This window comes from Carcharodon carcharias, chromosome 19, assembly GCF_017639515.1.
Source record: "Carcharodon carcharias isolate sCarCar2 chromosome 19, sCarCar2.pri, whole genome shotgun sequence".
Lineage (NCBI taxonomy): Eukaryota > Metazoa > Chordata > Chondrichthyes > Lamniformes > Lamnidae > Carcharodon > Carcharodon carcharias.
In genome coordinates, this window is record NC_054485.1 from 54945916 (window position 1) to 54969347 (window position 23432).

Below are 23432 nucleotides of genomic sequence, written 5' to 3' on the forward strand. Positions count from 1 at the left end.
ACCCTTACCTGTGATTTGTTTAAGTGTGTAGGCCCTTTAAATTTCTTGCACAACCCCACGTGTAGGGTAACTTAAAGAAGACAAATTATGTGCCACCTGTGCAGGTTGCTGCAAGGCCACACAACAGCACAGCTTAGAATGTACATTGCATCCAGGTACAGCAAGCAACTCGAAACACAAATGGTCTGTTAGCTTTTGTTACCAAGGGGATTGGATTGTAAGTGTGAATAAGTCCTACTGCAATTATACAGGGCATTGATGAGGTTTACATTTTCTTACCTGAGGATGGCCAAACTTACCCTAGAGAGAATGCAACAAAGGTTCACGAGACTGATTCCTGGGATGAATGCATTGCTCCATGAGGAGAGTTTGAGTAGACTCGGCCTATCTTTCCTGAAGTTTAGAAGGATGGGAGGTGATCTAATTGAAACATATAAAATTGTTAAAGAGTTTGACAGGGAAGATGCTGAGAAAATGAATCAAGTAGTCACAGTCTCAGAATAAGGGGTCAGCCATTTTGGACTAAGATGAGGAAAGATTTCGTCACTCAAACGGTCATAAGTCTTTTGAATTCTCTGCCCCTGAGAGCTTTGGATGCTCACTGCACGAGCATATTCAAGGCAATAGGTTTATAGAATTTTGGGGACTAAGGCAATTGAAGGACATGGATAGAGGTAAAATAGGAGATCAGTCTTACTCTTGTTGAATGGTAGAGTAAGCTCAAAGGGCCAAATGGCCTGCTGCAGCTCCTATTTCTTGCGCTCTTACAATTCTTCATCATCATCATCTTCTTGCATGTAGCTCTTGACACTCAGTCATGAACTAATCCATGGTAAATTATTTTTGCATCTTCATTTTATTGGAAACAAGCCCGATTGAAAAGGGAATGTTATTTTTCTGTGTTTCTGACTTCCAGTTACCATATAAGGAGCTGTTTTTTTCTAACTGTGTCAGCTCTGGCAAGGTGCATAAAGTTCCAATCATTGTGACTTTTTTATGTACTTTTGTTTCCTGGGATGATAATCTCCTAGAAGTAGAATGAGTCAAGGGGCTGAATTTTAGGGTCCCATAATTCAATGATTCTGTGATTCGATGAAACAAACGGATTCTTAATTGGTCTGTCTGTGTTTCTAAACTCGGTTCTGTGAGCAACACTTGCAATAAAATAATAGCAAAATACTGCAGCTTGTTATTTGGGGTCTACGGGAACAGAGGCAGGCAGGGGTTCAAAATATTGGCACTGGCCTGTTTTAGTAGACAGGGAGAGGGAGGCCCTACAATCCTACCTGATCCATAGCAAAGGCCAAATAAGGTGGCTAAAGAGCTCATTAAGGTGGATGTTGTGATTTTCATGAAGGCACATGGGTTGGCTGCTGCATACCAGCTAAATGGAGATGGATCCACAGTAGTGAACCAGTCACGGCTGCTGAAACAATTTAGCTACACTCCATAGAAGAGTGAAAAATGCAGAAGGGGCCTCGCCAATTGGGAAACAGGTGCCAACAATTCCAAATGGGTGGTGGGGAGAGTGGACAGTAAGTGCTCGGGTACCTGGAATTGGAGAAAGGCTGCCAAGCACAATTGGGTGGGGGGGAGGGGTGAGTACCTGATTGCAAGGGAGGCTGCAGCTGGCAGTGGGGTAGATTTTGGGTCCAGTCGTGATGAGGGGCAACACCTTCCACAGGATGGACAGAGACCCAGGCATCAGGGAGACAGGAGAAAAGGACAAGGGACAAGAAGGAAACAGAGGCCATGTCCTCAAAATCAGGTCTACTGCTGAAGACAGAGCCACCTGGAGATGACTGACACCCAGTGCCACAAGACACTGTGACTGTGACTCTCCAAGCAGATGATCACAGGCACCTGTGCCCTTGCCCCACTCACAGCCTCCTGCAGTAACTCCAGGTTGGTGTCTGAGAATCAAGGGGCTACCCTTCCCTGGGTTCCAGGGCCCTGACTCTCCTGAGACCGCCTGGAATTCAGAGAATCTGTGTTCTTCGCATCTGTAGTAACAGCAATCAATTGGTAACACCTGCTATGGTCTGTTTAAATTGGGCTGCACTTAAGTAGCCCTGCGTATGTTCCCGCCCCCATAGTAGCTAAATGGCCACCAAACCCATCTCCAAGACAATTACGGGGCGTGGCTATGAAATTGCGGCTGATTACTGTTTTCCAACACCATCAACCCCTACCCCCTGCCGGGACACACAGAAACGGTCCCAAATTCCATTTGCCAACCTCGCAGAGTAAATCTATATGTGGATGCTTACATGGTCCATGATGTTATCCTCTCTTAGCAAACTCACAGTTTCTTATCTTTCCTTTAATTGTACAGGGTCCACCGTACTTTGCAGATATCATTCGGTCTGCAGCAAAGAGCATTAGTTCAGTCTTGCTTCTGATTGCTATTTGGCCACTAATTCAAAAGGGTATGAGTTCCAGATAAAGTCAGAATTAAGGTCATCTACGATGCGCCTCTGTGAAATAGTCTCACAACATTAATTGTTGAGACCCACCCATGGTCTCTTGGCTGAAGTACTAGGGGGTGCCAGTGGAACCATGGACCAACATGAATCAGTGCCTCCTGGAAAGGAAAAGAGAAAACCCTCCCAAAATTGCATCATGTGAATTTCTAATAACTCTCTGATCTCAGAAAACTGCCTGTCTGAAAGAAGCCCATTCAGGAAGCACAACAGAGGAATCCAAAATGATTAACATTAATTTTCAACTGAATCGCTATGATTCCACATAAGAGGTAACATTGTAGTAATAATAAGGAATTTCTACAGGTTAAAATAACAATCTCAGACTCTGAGCTATTGCTGTGCTCCTATGCAGCATCACCTATTAATAATGAGTTCCCCTCTCCTTTCTTTTCCTTTCCCTCTCATCTCCCCCTTTCATCCTCCCTCTCTTTCTTTTCCTCGCTCTCTCTCTGTTTTCCCCCCCTCTTCTCTTTCCCAGCTCTCTCTCAATTTCAGTGTATACAATCTCAATGAATCACTCAATGCAGCACATTCTATAATGATTTTGCTCGTGTGTTGATGTACTATTTACATCATTATACCAAATCAAGGAGCCTTTGTTTCCACCTACAAGATCTAAGTTTCATGCATAGTTACATTCTACCCTATAAATGTGACCTTAAAATAAACTTTTAGGTGGATAGAACAAATAAAGAATTAATAGAGTTTTGAGAAACAAGGCTGCCAATGGGTAGCCATGAGAAATTCGGAGAAATGTGTGCTTAAATTTGTTTTAGTTGTGACATCAAAAAGCTGCCTGTAAAGGTATTCTCAACCTGAAACAAAGCAGTCAACAAACTCTTATCTTAGTCTGTAGTAATTCATAGATAGTTTCATCTCCACCAGTATTGTTGCTGCTGCTCAACCTAATTTTGCCAATATGTCAACTTTGTTTGATTGCTTTTTAATTTTGAACATCAAGAGAGATTTGGCAGCAATGCTACCGAGCTGGGACAATAGCAAGTGCTCAAATTGCTGTGTGCTTTTAATTGTCCCTTTCACATGTGAGATTTCAGCTGGAGATTCATTTGAAAAATTATTTTGTCCCAGTTTTAAGTTTGGCATTTCCACGAATATATTAATGCTTGGGGCACAGGATATCTCCTAAATTCTTCTAAGTGGCTGCATGGTTCCTGGTACAAAAGAGTTATTCACAATTCTGCTATGTTTTCAAATTTCTAACTATTTTGTCTGAAGGGAATTTGGGGTTAAGCTATATCATGATGTTAAAAAGTTAAATTCAGCCAAGGGGTTTACAAAGCTACCTGGAATGCTAATGAAGTCCATTCATTGAAACACAAGTGTAACAGTTAACATAATACTCACAACACCAAATTGGTTTGAGGCAGTAGGGATGTCCTTAGAAACTATAACATTGGATTAATTTAATTCACTGAGCACAGCAGCTTGCTTAAACAGGGGAGATTTCTCATTTGTTGTTCTCTCTCTGTGGAAAAAGGACAGTCTGCAGCAAGATTGAGTTTTGAATAAGTTAATGAAGTAGAAGGATCTTGATTTTTCTGCAGCAAGACAAAGCTTCTGATTGACTTTATATTGATTCGTGAAGGCATACAAACTCTAATAAGAAAGGTTATTGCCAGGCAGTCAGCAATACTGATTGGTAAAGTGACGTAGGTCCTAATTAATGGCAGAGTTTGCATATTATCCTTATTTCTGATGTTACTAAGAGCAATAGCAAATAGATAAATCCCACTGTTCATGTATTTCAGATAAAATAAACCAGTTGGTTTACAGTTGGCCTAATCTCATTATCAATCAGCTTCCAAAAGTTAGGGAAGTGCATGAGAGAGATTTATAGGTAATCCAGTACAATGAAAGGTCAAAAACAAAAAACTGCGGATGCTGGAAATCCAAAACAAAAATAGAATTACCTGGAAAAACTCAGCAGGTCTGGCAGCATCGGCAGAGAAGAAAAGAGTTGACATTTCGAGTCCTTCGTTGAAGGGTCATGAGGACTCGAAATGTCAACTCTTTTCTTCTCCGCCGATGCTGCCAGTCCTGCTGAGTTTTTCCAGGTAATTTTGTTTTTACAATGAAAGGTCATCCTGCTACACTCCTCCGGGTAACATGCACTAAGAGGGCATTGCAACCAAAGACTTTCACTGGATTGGTCCATGATGATGCTTCGCAAAGTACTGCAGTGGTTTGCTGTTGCATTCTACAGTATGGCTGACCAGGAAACTCTCCCACTTTTAAAGCCTTCCACCAGGCGTATTGGAAGGATTTACAGGCTGATAACAAACATAGCCAAATTATGAACACACCTTCCTCACCCATCAAATCCTGGAGTGGGACTTGAGCCCACAGTTTCTAGTGCAGAGGCAAGGACACCAACCACTGCACCACAGGACCTCCACACTGCTGCTCTATGTCACCCTACATTTGATTAAGTATTGGTCAGTGAATCTATTGTTATGAATAGGGATGAGAGAAAACTGAAACTCCTGTTCCCTTCTCTTACAGTCTTTAATCAATGTCTCTTTTTAAAAGGAAGATTTGTGTGTTTCTTAGCCTTTGAGTGTACAATGTGAATAACCAGCAGTAAGCTTTTCATGGGTTTAAATAAAGGTGGTTATTTATTCATGTGTCTGCCCCAAAAATGTAAGGCCATGTCACTCATTCACTCACGCACACACATGCACACACTTACAAACATGTACACACTTGAGGAAAATATAGTTAAAGAGGCTAGTGCACTTTTACAAGTTACAAACAAAAGAAATAGTTTGTAAGTCACATGATTGGCTTGTCTCAGTACAGGCCTGGTGAAGAAGAGATTCTTTTCCACTCTTGTAGTGTAGCTAGATGAATTCATTAGCAAAGTAATATATCAAAGTCATTGCAGGATTCCCTTGAAGAGATGGATTTTCAGCAGGTAAAAAAGTTAGTTGCCTGTAGTATTATTACTAGGAGGTTTTTTTTCTGTACTGATGAATTTAAAAAGGAATAGGCTTGGAGACCTTAGAATGTTGCAGTCTCCAGTTTTAAGCATAGATGTTGCTGTCTTTTGTGCTGCTACTGTTCTGTAAGATTGGTTACATGAAGACAGTTTCAGTCAGGTGACTACATGATCAAGACTTCTATTGTCCACCCGGAATTATTTGAAATTCAAAGCCATTGATACACAATGGGGAGTGGATGGTGGCCATTCAAATTTACTTATGATTTAACTAGAGTCTTCAACTTCCTTTGTTACATATCGAGCTTAGAGACAGTGCATCTAGGAGTCCATTGATTTTGAGTTTTGGATATGTCCCCAAACAACAGTAGGTCTGAATTCCACAATGGTTTCACCTTGGTATGTCTATACAAAGGAGGCATTCCAGGCCTGTCACTCAATTAGCAACTTTCCGTAGAGTTGAGATACTTCTGAGTCTATGCAGAAATTGCAAAACTCACCTGACCCTCAGCAGCCATCTTAGCAACCTTTTAATGTCCATTTTTTAAAAAAGGCAGTTCCAGAAAATTCTATACTGAATACAGTCCATGTTTAAAGTGAATTTCACATGGTGATGATACCATATGTATGTTTATAGGAGATATGAGGTCTACTTTATGGAACGGGAAAAGCTGAATTCAGACAAAATATCCTTGGGCAGCTAAAGCATTTATAACAGCTGGAATGATGCATGGCCCTGGTATAGAACTGACACAATTCCACTGCGCACTGCAAGCAGAGGAATTTCTATCTCTTGAGAATTGGGGGTGGGGGGGTGGAATACTAAGGAGAAGAAACTATGCTTCAGTTGTACAGAGCCTTGTGAGAGTCTATCTGAATACTGCATTCAGCTTTCAGCACAGGCTTCAGGATGGAAATATTGACCTTGGATCGGGTGCTGTGCAGACTCACCAAAATTGTACCAGAGTTTAAAGTGTTAAGTTATGAGGGAAGGTTGCATAAATTAGGTTGTACTTCCTTGAGTATAAAAGGTTAAGGAACAATCTAATTGAGGAGATTAACAGGAGAAAAGGATTTGATAGGGCCGATACAGAGAAACTATTCCCTCCGACTGGGATACCAGAACAACAAGGCTGTTGAACACAGGGCAAAAGTTTTAGCTTGGCGGGATCGGCTCGTGCGTGAAATGACGCGCATTTATGTCAGGCGAGCGTCTTGACGTTAGCACACACTCGGGTGATTGGTCAGCGGACACACGCCAGAGTTGGCAGCGCGTCTCCCGATAATTAAAAGGCCTGTTATGGCCATTAAAGAATCAATTAAGTTAAATGTTTTGCTACCCATCCAACCTTACGGTTGACGAGCAGACGAAAAGGCCACGAGTGGGATGAGGTTTCCAAAAACAAATAAGAATAAAATAAAAGTTTTAACCTTTAATTAATAACATGTCACATAAGGGGACATATTTTATTACATTTTTAAATTCTTCATTTTTTAAAAACAACTTCTTCATCTCCCTGAGGCAGTTTTGTGCCTCGGGGAGATTCTGAAGCGCGTGCTCACGCACGTGTGTGAAGTTCGCACTCGCCCTCCTCCTCCTCCCCTTCCCACCCGGGCAGTGCTGAGCACTGCAGCTCATGTTTAATGCTGGCGGGCCTTAACTGGCTCACCAGCTTGAAATCACCTTCCGGCCCAGATCGCGGGCAGCACGCCCCTGCTGAGCCTGCCCGACATGGGCTAAATTCTGTCCAGCAAATCAGGAGCTAAATTGACAAACTTTTGCAGACAAACTGGAGTGGAAATCTAGAATTCTTGCCCTCAAAAGGCTGTGATGCTTGGTCAACTGTCATTTTCAAAACGGATTTCTTCCTAGGTAATCGTATCAAAGGATATGGGGAAATGTTCAGTAAATAGAGACACAGATCAGCTATGATCTGCATTCACTTGAGCAGCTGAATGGCTCATGCCTAATCCTATAAATTCTTGCTGCAAAAGAACTAAACATTTAAATATCTCAGCTTTCATTCTCTCAGTCATACTAAGCAGCAGTGAAAAGGATGCAGGGATGCAGAGGCAGCAGTAACCTAATCAAAGTATAGAGAAAGGTTTGGAAACATTGCCTAACAGTACCAATGAGGAATGCAGAGTTTTCACCGACCAAAGCATTCTCAATCCTGTTGCAGCAAGTGATAGTTAATTCTGCAGGTCTGAGGCAGACTCATAGGTGAACACTACCTTTTGAACAGGTTCAATGGCAGAAGGAGCAGGCAGATTATTTTTTTGCCTTGTGGTTGGCTACTAACAGTTGTCTGATGGATGGAAAATTTGGTTTTCTGCATTATGGAAAATCAATCTTTCCCAGATGATTTTCCTTGCACACTTGATTATTAACACCCAAGCTCAAAGGATGTGAAGCTTTGAAGCTCAAGCCTGTGTCCCTGTGATAAACATGGGCTATACCCAAATCCTCTAGATAATTGGAAGCCCAGGCATATTATCTTAATATTGTATAGGAGAGACTCTGACATGAAGCAAACCATATAAACCCAGTCCATGGATCTAAATGAATTTGCTCTGTATTTTTTTTTAATTCTTTCATGGAATGTGAGTATCTCTGATTAGGCCAGCATTTGTTCCCCAATCCTAAATGCCCTTGAGAAGGTGATGGCAAACCACCTTCTTCAACAGCTGTATTCCATCTGGTACAGGAGTGCTGTTATGAAGGGAGTTCCAGGATTTCAACCCAGCAACAGTGAAGGAACAGCAATAAAGTTCCAAATCAGGATGATGTGTGGCTTAGCAGGGAACTTGCAGTTGGTGGGGAGAGATCGCAGGTTTGGAAGGTGCTGTTGAAGTAATCTTAGCAAGTTGCTGCGGTGCATCTTGTACATAGTACACCCTGCGCCCTCTGTGTGTCGATGGTGGAGGGAATGAATGTTTAAGGTGGTGGATGGGTTGCTGATGAAGTGGGCTACTTTTTCCTGGATGGTTTTGAGCTTCTTGATTGTTGTTGGAGCTGCACTCATCCAGGCAAGTAGAGAGTATTGAGTCATACCCTTGACTCCGGCCTTATAGGTTGTGGACAGGCTTTGAGGAGTCAGAAGGTGAGATCTCGCTTCTGAATTCCCAGCCTTTGACCTGCTCTTGTGGCCACAGTATTTATTTGGCTGGTCCAGCTCAGGTTCTGGTCAATGGTGATCCTCCAGGATATTGAGGGTGGAGAATTCAGCAATGGTAATGCCGTCAAATGTCTAGGGGAGATGGTTGGATTCTCTCTTGTTAGAGATGGTCATTGCCTGCCAGTTATGTGACACATATGTTACTTGCCATATATCAGCCCAAGGATCAAGGTTATGCAGGTCCTGCTGCAGATGGATTCAGACCGCTTCAGTGTCTGAGGAGTTGTGAATGGTGTTGGACGTTGTGTAATCATCAGTGAACATCCCCATTCCTGATCTTATGATGGGGAGAAAGTTTTTGATGAAGCTGAAGACGATTGGGCCTAAGGCCTAAGCCCTGAGGTGCTCTTGCAGTCCTGGGACTGAAATGATTGATGACCATCAACCACAACCATCTTCCTTTGTGCTAGGTATGACGCCAGTGGAGAGTTTTCCTCCTGACTCTAGTTTTGCTGGGGCTCCTTGACGCCATACTCAATCAAATACTGCCTTGATGTCAAGGGCAGTCACTGTCACCTCACCTCTTGAGTTCAACTCCTTTGTCCATGTTTGGACTAAGGCCATAATGAAGACTGGAACAAAGACACCCTAGCAGAAACCAAACTGAGCATCAGTGAGCAGGTTAATTCTGTGCAAGTGTCTCTTGATAGTACCGTTGATGACAAATTCCTGCACTTTGCTGATGATTGAGAGTAAACTAATGGAGCAGTAATTAGCAGAATTAGATTTGTCCTGAGATAAAGGCAAAATACTGTGGATGCTGGAAATCTGAAACAAAAATAAAAATAACTGGAAAAGCTCAGCAGGTCTGACAGCATCTGTGGACAGGAATACAGTTAACGTTTTGAGTCCGTATGACTCTTCATCTAATGAAGAGTCATACGGACTCGAAACGTTAACTGTATTCCTCTCCACAGATGCTGTCAGACCTGCTGAGTTTTTCCAGCTATTTTTATTTTTGTTTTAGATGTGTCCTGTTTTTTTTTGTGGACAGGACATACCTGGGCAATTTTTCAAATTGTTGGGTAGATGACAATGCTGTGACTGTACTGGACCAGCTTGGATAGGGATGCAGCTAGTGCTGGAGAACAATGTTCAGTCCTACCACCAGGATGTTGTCAGGGCTCACAGCCTTTGCAGTATTCAGTGCCTTAAGACATTTCTTGATATCATGTGGAGTGAATCAAATAGGTTAAAGGCTGGCATCTGTGATGCTGGGGACCTCAGGGAGAGGCCAAGAAGGATCATTCACTTGGCACTTGTGGTTGAAGGTTGTTGCAAATGCTTCAGCCTTGTCTTCTCTACTATTGTGCAGGGCTTCCTATTATTGAGGATGGGGATATTTGTGTAGCCTCCTCCTCTGGTTAGTTGTTTAATTATCCACCACCTTTCACAACTGGATGTGACAAGGCTGCAGAGATTAGCTGTCGATTGCATGCTGCTGTTTGGTATGCATGCAATCCTGTGTTGTAGCTTCACCAAGTAGGCACCTAATTTTTGGTATACCTGGTGATACTCCTGGTATTCTCTCCTGCAGTCGTAACTGAACCAGGGATGGTCCCCTGGCTTGATGGTATTGGTAGACTGGGGGATAAACTGGGCCCTTGTTGACTTCAGTGACATTCAACATGCAGGAGTACTGATTCATCAGTTGAGGAAGGGGGATCATTGGTTATCAGCAGGAGGCTTCCTTGAGGAGAATGGCTAGTGGTAATGCTACAGGGCTGATAATTCAGAGGCCGAGGCCAATGGTCTGGGTGCTTGAGCTCAAATACCACCTTTGCCACTGGTGGAATTTAAATCCAATTAATTAATAAATCTGAAATTAAAAACTAGTCTCAGTAAAGGTAACATGAAAGTGCTGGCTTGTTGTAAAAACCTATCTGGTTACTAATGTCCTTTAGAGAAAGAAATATCTGCCATCCTTACCCAGTCTGGCCTACATGTGACTCCAGATCTACAGCAATATGATTGACTCTTAACTGCCCTCTGAAATGGTTTAACAAACTATGCAGTTGTACCAAACTGACAAAAAAATCAAAAAGAAATTTGAACAGATGGGCTACCTGGCATTGATAGAAATACTAGAAACAAAATCAGCACACCGTGCCCAGCTAACCCTGCAAAATCAGCACACCGTGCCCAGCCAACCCTGCAAAATCAGCACACCATGCCCAGCCAACGCTGCAAAATCAGCACACCGTGCCCAGCCAACCCTGCAAAATCAGCACACCATGCCCAACCAACCCTGCAAAATCAGCACACCGTGCCCAACCAACCCTGCAAAATCAGCACACCGTGCCCAACCAACACTGCAAAATCAGCACACCGTGCCCAACCAACCCTGCAAAATCAGCACACCGTACCCAACCAACCCTGCAAAATCAGCACACCGTGCCCAACCAACCCTGCAAAATCAGCACACCGTGCCCAGCCAACCCTGCAAAATCAGCACACCGTGCCCAGCTAACCCTGCAAAATCAGCACACCATGCCCAGCCAACCCTGCAAAATCAGCACACCGTGCCCAGCCAACGCTGCAAAATCAGCACACCGTGCCCAGCCAACGCTGCAAAATCAGCACACCGTGCCCAACCAACCCTGCAAAATCAGCACACCGTGCCCAACCAACCCTGCAAAATCAGCACACCGTGCCCAACCAACCCTGCAAAATCAGCACACCGTGCCCAACCAACACTGCAAAATCAGCACACCGTGCCCAACCAACCCTGCAAAATCAGCACACCGTGCCCAACCAACCCTGCAAAATCAGCACACCGTGCCCAACCAACCCTGCAAAATCAGCACACCGTGCCCAACCAACCCTGCAAAATCAGCACACCGTGCCCAACCAACACTGCAAAATCAGCACACCATGCCCAACCAACCCTGCAAAATCAGCACACCGTGCCCAACCAACCCTGCAAAATCAGCACACCGTGCCCAGCCAACCCTGCAAAATCAGCACACCATGCCCAGCCAACCCTGAAAAATCAGCACACTGTGCCCAGTCAACCCTGCAAATTCCTCCTTACGAACTTCTGGGGGCTTGTGCCAAAATTGGGAGAGCTGCCCCACAGACTAGTCAAGCAGAAGCCTGACATTGTCATCCTCATGGAATCATACCTTGTAGACAATGTCCTAGACATCACCATCACCATCCCTGGGTATGGCCTGCCCCACCGACAGGTCTGAGCCAGCAGAGGAGGCAGCACAGTGGTGGATTTGATGAGGGAGTTGGGCCTTTCCTGCAACCTGCCAAACAAAATAACAATAAAAAGCTTTTGTTTAGTGCATTTCACATGCTCAGGACATCTTAAAGCACTTTACAGCTATTAGAGCATTTTTGAAGTGTAATTACTGTTGTAATGTAGAAGACACAGGAACCAACTTGTGCACAGCAAGGTCCCACAAATAGCAATGTGATAATGACCAGGTAATCTGTTTGAGTGTTATTGGTTGAGGGATAAATATTGACCAGGGCACCGGGGAGAACAACCCTGCTCTTAGTTGAATAACGCCATGGGATCGTTTCCATTCACCTGCAGGGAAAATGTGCCCTTGGTTAAATGTCTCCTGCAAAGATGGCATTTCCGACATTCTCTCAGGACTGCACTGGAATGGTGACTTAGAATTTGTGTTGAAGCCTCTGGCATGGGATTCAAGCTCACGACTTTTTATTGCAAAGGCAAGAAATTTACAACTCAGCCAATGATGACACCAAAACAATAGTCTACAGCAATCTGATCCTGGGCTTTGTAAGAAACTCCACTAAAAAAAGCACTATGGGAGCATTGTCACCACAGAGACTGAAATGGTCCATGAAGGTGTCTCGCCACCACCTTCTCGAATACAATGAGGGACAGGCGATAAATGCCAACGTTGCCGGTGACACCCATATCCCCAGATTTAATTTAAAAAATAAGAACCAAGCGACAGTATCTGGCCTGCACATGTTATGTTGTATGCACCTGTCACGACAGCTCATATATTTGAGAGTCGTACTGGTTATAAAGGAGCTGTTTTTACATTATCCTCATTTCAGGCAGATTCAGCAGCTGTCTGGACGACTTGCATTTTCCACTTTCAGCAGCTCGCAGCTCCTGCGTGATACAATATGCAATACAACTCTAGTGCATGCTGTACCTAACAATAAATATCACAGACAAGTAGGTCAAACAATCCTTCGATCAATGATGCTTACAATGGATAATATTTAAAAAGCATTAACCTGAGCCTGAGCTGCGCGAATAACATTCCTTGACAAAATAATGAACACCGTTATTTCAATGTCAGTTTGATGAAAGGAAGTTACTTAATAACAGTAACTTGGATTCATATAGCTTTTTTACTTAGTGTAACATCCCAAGGCATTTCACAGCAGTGTCAGCAAGCAAAATATGATACTGACCCACATAAGGAGAAATGATGGCAGATGGCCAAAACATTAGTCAAGGAAGTAGGTCTTAAGGAGTATCTTAAAGAAGGAATAAGAGTTTGCAAAATGGAGAGATTTAAAGTGGGAATTCCAGAGCTAAAAGCCAGCTGAATGCACAGTGGCCAGTGGTGAGGTGATTAAAATGGAGGATGCCCACAAGGCCAGGATTGGAAGTGAGCAAATATCTCAGAGGGTTGTTGGGCTTGAGGGTTTGTTTATTCATTCATGGGATGTTGGCATTACTGACAAGGCCAACATTTATCACCCATCCCTAACTGCCCTCAAGTGAGCTATCTTAAAACCACTACAGTCAGTGTGATAAAGGTACTCCCAGAGTGCTGTATGGTAGAGAGTTTCAGGATTTTGATCCAGCAACAATCAAGGAATGGTCAGGATTCAATAGGCATTATTTATATGGTATTTATATAGTATTTTAATATGGCAAGTTCTGTCAAAGGGTCATGAGGACTCGAAACGTCAATTCTTTTCTTCTCCGCCGATGCTGCCAGACCTGCTGAGTTTTTCCAGGTAATTCTGTTTTTGTTTTATATGGCTAATCCAGTTACATTTCTGGCCGATGGTAACACCAAGGATGTTGATAATGGAAAATTCATTGATAATAATGTTGTTAAATGTCAAGGGGAAGTGATTAAACCCTCTCTTGTTGAAGATAGTCATTGCCTAGTACATGTGGCATCAATGTTACTTGCCAGTTAATTATCAGCCCAAACCTGAATGTTGTCTAAGTCTTACTGCATGCAAGTGCCAACTATTTCAGTACCTGAGGAGCTGCGAATGGTACAGGACACTGTGCAATCATCAGCAAACATCCCCACTTCTGATCTTATGATGGAGAGAAGGTCACTAATAAAGCTAATAAAGATGTTTGAGCTTAGGACACTGCCCCGAGAAACACCTACACCTTTGTCTTGAGGCCGAGATGATTACACTCCAACAACCACAGCCATCTCCTTTTGTGCTAGGAATGACTTCTGCTAGTTGAAAGTTCTTCTCCTGATTCTCATTATATTCAATTTTACTCAGGCTCCTTATGCTATACGCAGTCAAGGCAGTCACTTTCACCTCACCTCTGGAATTCAGCTCTTTTGTCCATGTTTGGATGAAGGCAGTAAGGAGGTCTGGAGCTGAGTGTTCCTGGCAGACCCCAAATAAGCGTAGGTGAGTAGGTTGTTGATGAGTAAGTCCTACTCAGTGGCACTGTCGAAAACATCTTCCGTCACTTTGCTGATGATTGAGAGTACATTGATGGAGCAGTAATCTGTCCTGCTTCTTGTGAACAAAACAAACATGGGCAATTTTCCACATTGTCGGGTAGATGCCAGTGCTATAGCTGTATGGTAGCAGCTTGACTAGAGTCGCTTCTACTTCTGGAGCACCAGTCTTCAGCACTACTGCCAGATGTTATCAGGATTGGTGGCCCTTGCTGTATCCAGTGCTGATAGTAATAGTGATGGTCAGTAAGAGGCACATGGTCAGTGAGGGGAGACTTCGGCCTGAGTGAGACAGAGACCGAGTGAATATATTTGGGAATTTGGTTCAAAGTGGGAATTCAATTGGTAAATCTTTTTCAAGTTCAATTTTAGAGTAAAAGCCAGCTTCTGACCTAGAACTAGTAGCCCTTAAGTAAGTTAAATAGCTTAGTTAAATAGGCAACTGCCCTAGAGGCAATTAACTGTCAATCACCTGAAAGCCCTTGCCTGAATAGGTCCCTGAATAGATGTTGATTACTGTAGCAGGAAGCTAAGGCAGAGAGTGACTCATCACAGCTCTACGTAAGAAAGGGACTTGTAAAGTGCATGGTCAGTGAGGGGAGACTTCAGCCTGAATGAGACAGAGACTGAGTATTTGGGAATTTGGTTCAAAGTGGGAATTGTTTGCATCGGGGCAAAAGGGTGCTTTAGGTAAGCTTTACCGCAAGAAGTAAAGTATGCTGAGTTGGGAGTTCGGTGAAGGGTGGGGAGAAGGTGTTTTTTTTCCTTCTACTCTTTTTCAGCCCCCAGTATTTGATTTCCACTTTGGTGCAGTGGAAGGAACAGGTAAACCAGTAACTGGTATCATTAATGCTGTTTCATCAGTATTGTAAGTACTGTATTGTTTTATCTGTATTGTAAAATTTACTGGCAGTGCCGAAACCCACTGGGAAATGTAGGCGGTATTAATTATAATTTATTAATTAGCAATTATTAATTAATTAACACATATTAGAGATGGCAGGACAGGTGATTGCAGGATGTGGGACCTTCTGGATACTGGTGTGAGCCAGGGCAAACACATCTGCAGTAAGTATTTGCAGCTGCAGGAACTTCAGCTCCGAGTTATTGAGCTGGAGGCCGAGCTGCAGGCACAGTGGCATATCAGGGAGAGGAAAAAGTCACCAGGACACTTTATTCCAGAAGGCGGTCACACCCCTTAGGATAGATTCTTCTGATTTGATCAGTGGTCAGGGACAGGTGGATGTGACTGCAAGCAAGGTGGGTAATGGGACCCAGAGGGCAGGAGTGCAGGAGCTTCAGCCCTTGCAGTTGTCCAACAGGTTTGAGGTTTTTTCAGCTTATTTGGATGAGAGTGGGGGTTGCAGGGTGGATGAGCGAACTGGCCATTGCACCACGGTACAGGAAGCCATTCAAGCAGGGGGGGTTACAAGGAATGTAGTGGTAGTATGGGATAGTATAATCAGAGGAATTAACACCATTCTCTGCAGCAAAAAGCATGAGTCCAGGTGGCTATGTTGCCTGCCCCGTCCAGGGTTTGGGACATCTGCTCACGCCTGGAGAGGAACTTGCAGTGGAAAGGTCATTGTCGTCAATGTAAGTACCAACAACATAGGCAGGACAAAGAAGGAGGTTCTGCATAGTCAGTATGAGCACCAAATGAAGAAGCTGAACCTCAAAGGTCATAATCTCTGATTATTACCTGAGCCACATGCAAATCAGATTAGGGGGATGAATGCATGGCTCAAAGCCTGGTGTGGGAGAAGTGGGTTCCGTTTTGTGGGGCACTAGCACCAATATTGGGGAAAGTGGAATCTGTACCGTTGGGACAATCTACACCTGAACCATGCTGGGACCAGTGTTCTTGCAAGCCGCATAACTAGGGAAGTAGAGAGGGTTTAAAACTAAGTAGGTGGGGCAAGGGTACAAATTTGGGAAGGTGTGGTAAATCAAAGAGTAGAGACAAGGTAAAAGAGAAAGGTATTATATTATTACAGGAAATAAAAACAGACCAGACAGGAAGGGATAAAGGGTACAAATCTAACAGTAAATCAACAGATGAGACTTGAGGCTAGAAAAAGAATAAAAGGATAAAACTAAAGGCTCTGTATCTGAACGCACGCAGCATTCGAAACAAAACAGATGAACTGAGAGTGCACATAGAATTAAATAATTAGGGTTTGACACAGAGACATGGCTGCAGGAGGACTTGGATTGGAACCTGAATATTAATAGATATAGGGCAGTTAGGTAGGACAGGAAGCAAGGAAAAGGTGGAGGGGTGGCACTGTTAGTTAATGATGGCATTAGTACAATAGAGAGGGATGATCTAAGTTCAGGAAACCAGGATGTGGAAATAGTTTGGGTAGGGATGAGAAATCGTAAAGAAGTTATTTGTGGGAGTCGTGTACAGGACTCCTAATAGTAACCACATGGTAGGATGCAGCATAAAGGAAAGCATAATGGGAGCTTGTCAGAAAGGCACAGCAATAATCAAGGGAGATTTTAATCTACATACAGGCTATAAAAGTCAGGTGGAAAAAGGTAGCCTGGATAAGGAGTTCATAGAATGTTTCTGGGATAGTTTCTTAGAACAGCACGTTCTGGAGCCAACCAGAAAGTAGGCTATACTAGACCTGGTATTGTGCAACGAGTTGGGATTGATTAATGATGTCATAGGTAGCAGTGATCATAATATGATTGAAATTTACTTTCAGTTTAAGGGTGAGAGGAGTGGGTCCAAGGCTGTTTTTTAAACTTAAGTAAGGGCAGTTATGAAGGTATGAAAGCAAACCTGGCTAAAATAAACTGACAAATTATGTTAAGGGATAGGTCAATAGGGATGCAATGGCAAATAATTAAGGAGATACTTCTGAAAACACAGAATAGATACATTCCAATGAGTAAAAAATGTCCAAGGGGCAGTCACACCATCCACGGTTAATTAGAAATGTTAAAGATAGTATCAAACTTAAAGAAAAAGTAAGTGATTATTGCAAAGATAGGTGGAAGTCCAGAAGATTGGACAGATTTTAAGGAACAGCAAAGGATGACTAAAAGATTAAAAGGGGGGAAATATTAAAGTACAGAGAAAGCTAGCCAGAAATATAAAAACAAATAGCTAGAGTTTCTATAAATATTTTTAAAAAGAAATGAGTTAACAAAGTGAGTGTTAGCCCTATAGGAAATGAGTCTGGAGAATTGATAATGCAAAACAAGGAAATGGCAGATGAATTCAACAGGTATTGAACAAGTAATATTCCAGAAGCAGCTATAAATCAGGAAATGGAAGGGAAGGAGGAACTCAGGAAAATTACAATTACCAGAGAAGTGGTACTGAGAAAGCTGATGGAGCTGCAGGCTGACATGTGTTCGGGACCTGATGGGCTTCATTCTAGGTTATTGAGGGAAGTGGCTAGTGAGATAGTCGATGCATTGGTTTTAATTCTCTGAAACTCCGCAGATTCGGAGAAGGTTCCATTGGATTGGAAGGCAGCAAATGTAACTCCATTATTCAAAAAGGGAAGGTACAGAAAGCTCATGGCATAGGGGTTAACATATTGGCATGGATAGAGATTAGCTGGCTAACAGGAAGCAGAGAGTAGGCATAAATGGGTCTTTTCTAGGTTGGCAAGATGTAACGAATGATGTACCACAGGGATCAGTGCTGGGACTTCAACGGTTTACAATTTATATAAATGACGTGGATGGAGGGATGGATGGGATAGTTGCCATATTTGCTGATGACATAAAGATAGGCAGGAAAGTAAGTGGTGAAGAGGACATAAGGAGATATAGGACAAAAAGATATAGATTGGTTAAGTGAGTGGGCAAAGATCTGGCAGATGGAGTATACTGTGGGAAAATGTGAAATTGTCCATTTTGGCAAGAAGAATAAAAGAGAAGCATATTATCTAAATGGTGAGAGATTGTAGAGCTCTGGGATGCAGAGGGGTCTGGGTGTTTTACTGCATAAATCACAAAAGAATAGTATGAAGGTAAAGCAAGTAATTAGGAAAGCTAATAGAATGTTATCATTTCTTGTGTGAGGAACTGAATACAAAAGTCGGGAGGTTATGCTTCAGTTATACAGGTCACTAATGAGATCACATCAGGAGCTGTGTATAGTATTGGTTCCCTTATTTAAGGAAGGATGTAAATGTGTTGGAAGCAGTTCAGAGAAGGTTTACCAGACTACTACCAGGAATGGGTGGGTTGTTTTTATGATGAAAGGTTGTACGGGCTAGGTTTATATCTGCTGGGGTTTAGAAGAGTGAAAAGCGACTTGATTGAAACGTATAAGATCATGAAGGGTCTTGACAAAGTGGATGTGGAGAGGATGTTTCTTCTTGTGGGAGAATCTAGAACTAGGGGGTCACTATTTGAAAATAAGGGGTTGCCCATTTAAAACAGAGATGGGATGAAATTCTTTCTCTCAGAGAGTCGTGAGTCTTAGGAACTCTTTTCCTGAAAAGGCAGTGGAAGCAGAGTCTTTGGATATTTTTAAGGCAGAGGTGGAGAAATTCTTGGTAAGCAAGGGGATGATAGGTTATCAGGGATAAGGAAGATGCAGATTAATGTTACTATCAGATCAGCCATGATCTTATTAAATGGCAGACTGAATGGCCTACTCCTGCTCATGGTTCATATGTTCATATATATCTGAGCAGATAAGGAGGGAACCTATGATGAGATTTGAAAACAAAGGTGAGAATTTTAAAATTGAGGCATTGCTTAACCAAGAACCAATGTAGGATTAGGGTATAAATAGTCTTTTTTTTGCCCCAGCAGCCTTGTGATTTCAGCCTTGGAAAGGCTGTTTTTTTTTCTAGCTGCTGTAAGAATTTATTGGCAGTTCCATAGTAGGGAGGAAGGCAACACGAACTAGAATCCTTCTGTTTTTGTGTTTATCTTTTGTACTTGTACAAGATAAACGCACAAGAAGGTTTTGTTCCCAGTCAGTACTCGATAAGCGCAGCTGATTGCTGTACAGAAGATCAATAGATAACTTTATTTTATAGACTTGGCAGTCAAGGCTCAATTACAACCATAAATTTCAGAAAGATTAAATGGAACCAATTTAAAGTTACCTAATGCTACTTAATATGTATAATAGGTTAAATATAGCACAAAAGAATTTAGTGACACACTTTGACCATCATCATTCTCAATTATAAGTCATTTTCTGCAAATAACAGTTCAATGGTACAGGCATTGAGAAGGACTAATGATGGGCAGTGTTGGATTCAGCGCAAACTACAGAACTGCATCTTGTCTGATCCAGCCCAGTAGTTTAAAAAGATGGAAGATAAGCAACATCAGATTTGGAAGGCCAAAGGAAAGCCTTTCTCTGTTGCATCCCACAAAACAAATTTCCTTTCCACCACTCTTTGTCTGCCTTACTGTCTCCTTATTTCTCTTTTTCTGCCAGCATCTCTCTTTTTCTCTCCCTCTTTCTGTCTCACTTACTTTTCCTATTCTGACTTTCTATTAATTTGCCTGAATTTTTTTCTGTCTTTCTCATTTCTTTCTCATTTCATTTTCCATCATCATTGTTTATTTTTCATTTTACATTTTTCTTCCTTTGAATTCCCTCCCTAAGCTTCTCCACCTTTCCAGCTCTCTCTGCTCCTTTCAAACACTACCACTGTGACTAAGTGTGTCCTAATTTTCCTTTGTTGGATTGACATCAATTTTTGTCTGATTTTTGTCTACAGCTTCTAGTTAAATTTAAATGGTCAAGGACAGGTGCAAGTGCCTCATGGAAAGTCAAGTGCAAATAGCACACAATTCTCCAGCTTAAATGCATTGTCATAACTGTTGACAACACCAGTCTCAAATGTATCAAGACAGCTCATTAACTGAGGGAGAGAAACATTACATGTACACCAAATCTAGAGTGAGGGCCACAATGGACAGAAACATCCTAAAAGCCTTAGGAAAGCCTCAAGTCATTTCAACACATTGGCAGATTTTACAAAGATTAAAAACTGGGGAAGTATTAGAAGCAATTGGCACTGTGGGGGAGCAAGAGAGAAAAGCCAAGGAAGCTGGGGCAGGAAAGAGAAACTTGCAGAGCAGAGAAGAGAAAGGAGTAGGCAGGGTATTGGGATTAGGAAGGTGTTCAACTAGATTAACTATTGAAATCTCTTGAATGGAGCTTGAACCCACAACCTTCTGACTTGGGGAAAGTGTGCTGTCGCTGAGTCAAGGCTGACGCAAAAATGGATGTTGTTGTTAAACTATAAAATCTCTTTTTGACGTGATTCATCCTGGTTTTTGGGCTGCATTTGGTTGCTTTGCATTGCACAGTGCTTGTTTCCTGAAATGGATCAATTAGTCCCCTATTGAATGTTTGCTCTTTACTGCTGTATCACTACTATTTGAGGCACGTCGCCTGAAGTAGGCTGACCTCCCTGTTCCCTACACATCAGTATCCTCCTGCTTCAGCTCAGCACAACTCCATAATCTACAGTCAACAAGAAATGTAAATGTTGCTTTAAGAGTGATACCAGTACATGTTTGCTCCTGTCAGGAAACCATTGTTAGAGGAGATGAAGCTGTTGTATTCCAAATCCATTTTAAATTGGAAATTTGTTTTTGGGAGTGAACTTTAGCTTCTTCAGTGACTTGGTGAAACAGAAGATATCTGTAGAGTGTCAACTAATCTGTGAGGCTGTAACTGTCATCTAATAAAAATGCCACGGACAGCTATAATCTTCTCATGGATTCTTATGTTTATTCTTTTCTGTGCATATAAATAGAAATGATGGTTTCTATTACATTCTGCGGTTGTGCTGTGGAGCCTTATTGAGTCTTTATTATTACCTCAAAATACCAATCTAAAATCAAGAGCGTTGACCATAGAGAAGGTGATGTAATGACCTTTAGCCAAGGTGAAGTTCAGCTTAACAGGAGAGATCATTGTAACCAAAGTTAGATGGTTAAACAAAAGGAAGAGATCTAGAAAGTTGAGCTGACTGGATGTAACATGCTCAGCATCACCACGTTTTAGCTGTGTATAGCTTATAACCTTTAAAAAACTGCAAGGGTTTGACTCCTGTATCGTGGATCCTTATTTCTTTGTATTGACACAAGATTGTAGTTTCTGTTGAAATGGTTACAAAAATATATTTCTAAAACGTACACATCAGTCTCCACATTTCAAACATGTGTAAATTGTGCTGGGCATACACCATCTGCAATCAAATAAGAACACAGCAGATAATCCGGGGACATCCGGTCTGTCCATCAGCAAAATGTACAGTGGAGAAAGCAATGTGTCGCCAATGTTCCAAGAATGGAATTTCAATTCCAAAAATCAACAAAACCACAAATCAGGACAGAGCAAGACAGAGAGCGAGAGAGAGAGAGATAAGTGCAACCTGGTGAGTATAGAGACAGTGAGAGAAAGAAAGAAAATCTCAGGTTCAGAGAGAAAGAGAGGGAGCCACAGATGCACACAAATAGAGGGAAACTGCAGGATCAGATAAAGGAAGAGGGAATTTTTTTTATGCATTCATGGAATGTGGGCACGCTGACTAGGCCAGCATTTATTGCCCATTGCTCATTGCCCTTGAGAAGGTGGTGGTGAGCTGCCATCTTGAACCACTGCAATCCATGTGGTGTACACCCACAGTGCCTCTAGGAAGAGAGTTCCAGGATTTTGACCCAGTGACAGTGAAGGAACGGCGATATATTTGCAAGTAAGGGTGGTGAATGATTTGGAGGGGAATTCCCGGTGGAGGTGTTCCCATGTGTCTGCTGGCCTGGTCCTTCTAGATGGTAGTAATTGTGGGTTTGGAAGGTGCTGTTGAAGGGGCCTTGGTGAGTTCCTGCAGTGCATCTTGTAGATGGTACACACTGCTGCTACTGTGCGTCGCTGGTGAATAGAGTAAATATTTGTGGGGTGCCAATCAAGCGGGCCGATTTGTCCTGGATAGTGTCAAGCTTCTTGAGTCTTGTTGGAACTGCACTCAACCAATCAAGTGGAGGGTATTCCATCACACTCCTGACCACTGCCTTGTAGATGGTGGACAGGCTTTGGGGAATCAGGGGGTGAGTTACTCACTGCAGCATTTCTAGAGTCTACCTGCTCTTGTAACCACAGTATTTATATGGCTAGTCCAGTTCAGTTCCTGGTCAATGGTAATCCCCAGGACGTTGTTAGTGAGGGATGCAACAATGGTAATCCCATTGAACGTAAAGGGGATTCTCTCTTGTTGGAAATGGTCATTGCCTTGCACTTGTATGGCATGAATGTTATTTGTCACTTGTCAGTCCAAACCTAGATATTGTCCAGGTCTTGCTGCATTAGGACCTGGACTGCTTCAAGTATCTGAGGAGTTGCGAATGGTGCTGAACATTGTGCAATCATCAGCGAACATCCCCACTTCTGACCTTATGATGGAAGGAAAGTCATTGATGAAGCAGCTGAAGATGGTTAGGCCCAGGACACTACCCTGAGGAACTCCTGCTGTGATGTCCTGGAGCTGAGATGATTGACCTCCAACAACCACAACCTTCTTCCTTTGTGCTAAGTATGACTCCAACCAGCAGAGATCACAGATAGACACAGGGAATGAGCACAAAATATACATAGGATAAGAGATTGAGATAGAGGAAACAAAGGTAAGAATTTTAAAAATTGAGGTGTTGTTCACCTAGGAGAATATGTAGCTCAGTTAGCACAGGAGTGATAGGTGATAGGATTTTGCATGAGTTAAGACATGGGGAGTAGAGTTTTGTATGGTCTCAAGTTTCTCAAGGATAGAATATGGGTGGCCTGCCAAGAGTGCATTGGAATAATCAAATCTAGAGGTGAGAAATACATGGATGAAAATTTCAGCAGGAAGGGAGTGATAGATAAGGCAATATTAGGAGATGAAAATAGACTGTGTTATTGATGGCAGTTACATCGGGGTTATGGGGGTGAGGGGGGCGGGTAAGGCCAGCCCCAAGAACCCATCCAATTTGGAAATAACTCCAATTAAGCTAGCTAAAGTGCAGCAGGAATGGAGGTGGAAAGCTGGCAGGCTGGTCAGCACTGTCACTTTCAGTACTTGCCTAAGTCTGTTCCCACCCCCTAGTGAACATGAATGTTTTGCAAAATTTCTTTACTTTTCAATTCTCTCCCCCT

At 42.6% G+C, this 23432-nt stretch overlaps 1 long non-coding RNA gene across 1 annotated transcript in view; it reads right to left on the reverse strand.

Annotated features, from left to right (window-relative positions):
* Nucleotides 1–367: 367 nt before the first annotated feature.
* The window catches only part of LOC121291113, a 29791-nt gene continuing 6726 nt past the window's right edge, over nt 368–23432 (reverse strand). The window contains exons 2-3 of the long non-coding RNA XR_005945961.1: nt 11750–11878; nt 368–420 (exon numbers count right to left, since the gene is read on the reverse strand). This is a non-coding gene — a long non-coding RNA (uncharacterized LOC121291113). The remainder of the gene's footprint in view (nt 421–11749; nt 11879–23432) is intronic.